A 2,825-nucleotide genomic window follows, 5' to 3' on the forward strand; every position below is an offset into this window, starting at 1 on the left:
CATCTCTTTGTCCAAGTCAGTTTACAGAATATATTGAACTGGGCTATGTGGCCCCCAAGAGCAAAATACATCAGTTATTTTTAATGGAGCTAGAGCCAGTCTAAATAAGTACAAAGCTGTCTGCCTTGAGGGAAGTAATATCATCCCCTTTATGTCCTAGATATGCTTTCAAAGTGCAATATTTTGAGCACGGGTAGCCTGTATTCCAGGTCAAATAGTTGCAAACCGAGTTTGTTTATTTATTTATTTATTTATTTACTTATTTATTGTTGATATACAATATATTAGTTTCAGCTGTACAACATAGTGACTACACATTTATATAGCTTATGAAGTGATCACCACAATGTCTAGTAACCATTTATCGCCATACATAGTTACTATATTATTGACTATATTCTCTATGCTATACATTAAAAATATGGAACAATTCACAAATTTCCATGTCATTTTTGCATAGAGGCCATGCTAATCTTCTCTGTATTGTGAACTGAGTACTTTTAGAGCAGTGGCTCCAATTGATTTGAAGTGGTTCAAATCAAATATAGGCTATGTAGTTTGAGTTCTGGTTGTGCCTCATTTTAGCTGTGTATATTAGTCACAATTTTGCTGAAATAATGCTGTGTAACAAGTAACTATCAAATCTCCTTTATTTTTCTCACTTGCAAACCAGTGAATTGACTGTGGGATCAGCTAAGCTTGGGTCCAGGCTGTAGGTTGGGTTTCAGTCTGTTCCATTATCTCCTCATTCTGAAGAAGCTGTTCAGGATATGTTTCCCCATGGTAGATGGAAGAAGTGCAAGAAATAAAGTCAAACCACACAGACATATTTAAAACCTTTACTTATGTCATGCCAACTAACATTCCATTGGCAAAAGCTTATGTCAAAAGAACAGGGAAGAATACTTCTATGGAGAAAGGAAAAGGCAATAAAGAAAAATTGTAAGCAAATAATGCACTCTTACAGACCATGAGATCTTGGCTAAGATGCTGAACTTCATTGTGTCTTAGTTTTCATTATCTAAAAAATAAGCATCATAATGTTACCTACTTCATAGGGTTGTTCGAAGACTTAAATGAGTTAATATGTATAAAGAGGTTAGAATAGTGCCTGGCTCAAAGTAAGTGCTCAATAAATATGAATTATTCATGTTTAAGCTACTTTTTAAGAAGGTAAAAAGTTCTTGATTTCTAGGAACTCAAATTTCAACAAATTTTGACATAATTATATTGTTCATATTGATGGGCCTTTTAGCAGATATTCAGACAGATGATAAAATAGAGCCAAGTAAATAGAACCTAGATTAATCAAAACTCAAGTAGCCTGGCTATAAGAATTTTAAATTGTTAGAATTGTAGGGGACATTGCAGTTCCTCTCACCTCTGAAAGAGCATGGGGTTAGAGTCTGAAGATTAAGGTTAAAATTAAGTCTCTATCACTTGGGCATGCCCCTGAACCTAATTTGAAACATATAGAAAATTAGGATAATGAACTCATTGCTATGATCAAGTCAGATGATATACAAATATTGCACTTGAAAATGTAAAGCACTACACAAACAGTATCATGCTTAATCCATTCTCCTTCATTTTACAGACCTAAGTTGCACAAGTTTATCTAATTCATTGTAGAATAGCCAATACTAGAATACTGTCTACTAACTCAAGGAGTACTGACTTAAACTTGAACAGATTTCTTTTAGCATTACCCTTTTTTGGGAAAAAATAAAAAGACAAAAGACAAAATCAGTTTATATCAAGGACGTAATAAAAATTTAAACATTACCTTTGAACATTACTTTCAAGTATATTTCTTTGGGTCAGTGAATTTTAATACAATTTACTTCATTTTTTTCTCTGCTATACTGGGAATCTATAGTGCTACTTAGAATAATAACCCTAAGGTAAAGGAAAACCCTGAATTATCTAAAGGAGCACTATTACTATTTTTATAAAAGAAGGAAAGTTAGCATATTTTTAAAGGATATTAAGAATTAAGGTAAAAAGAAATAAAAAATTCTAGTTAACCTTTAAGTTACATGTACCCTAGTATGCATTCTGCAATTGTTATCATTAATCAAGGTTTTAATAGATTTGTAAAATGTGAGAGTTTTGGGGTTGAGAAATTCTGTCATAGAAAATCTGAGTTACTGCCTGGAGTGAGACCATGAGAGGTAGCTTGATTGAGTAGGGAGAGTATACGTGCTGGGATCAGAGAATTAGGTGCAAATTCCAGCTGTGCCACTTCATAGCTGTGTGGTTTGCAGCAGGTTACTTAACTTCTCTGTACTTTTCTGAATCATGTTAAAGACTGTGAGAGAACATAAGCTCCTTTCAGGCAGGAATTTTGTTTTGTTCACAACTGTATCCTCAGTGCCTGGAACAATGATTAGCAGAATAAGCGTTAAAGATAACCAGCGTCCAGCTCAACATCCAGCACATAGTAGGTAGCTATACTATGTGCTATGTACAAGATAGCTACTTTTTATATCATAAAGAGAAAAAATAATGTTTTTAAGGAAAATTATGTGATCTCTGTTTCTAGCCATGCAGTGAGCACAGGGCTCATAACCCAGGGTATATTGTCAGGAACTTGAGGAAAGATAAGCATGAAGTCAAAGGCACTTAAAACACTACAACCAAAGGGAAGAGCTGGAATAGACAACCAAAGAGCTAACCTGAATAAAATACACTCCAGAGAAATTGGGCACACATTGGAAAATTCCAGCATTAAATTCGATGAATGGCATTTAGAAGGATTTAAAAAGTATTTGTTGAATGAATAAATACATAAATGAATGAGTCTAACTTGAAGCCACAGTGGA

General features: G+C 33.9%; 1 non-coding gene across 1 annotated transcript; it reads right to left on the minus strand.

Annotated features, from left to right (window-relative positions):
* Window positions 1-415: 415 nt before the first annotated feature.
* On the minus strand, window positions 416-517 carry LOC120581447 (U6 spliceosomal RNA). The gene has a single exon (XR_005647268.1). It is a non-coding gene; the product is annotated as a U6 spliceosomal RNA (small nuclear RNA).
* Between the last annotated feature and the right edge of the window lie 2,308 nt (window positions 518-2,825).

The sequence above is a fragment of the Pteropus medius genome, unplaced genomic scaffold, assembly GCF_902729225.1.
Source record: "Pteropus medius unplaced genomic scaffold, Ma_sr-lr_union100, whole genome shotgun sequence".
NCBI lineage: Eukaryota > Metazoa > Chordata > Mammalia > Chiroptera > Pteropodidae > Pteropus > Pteropus medius.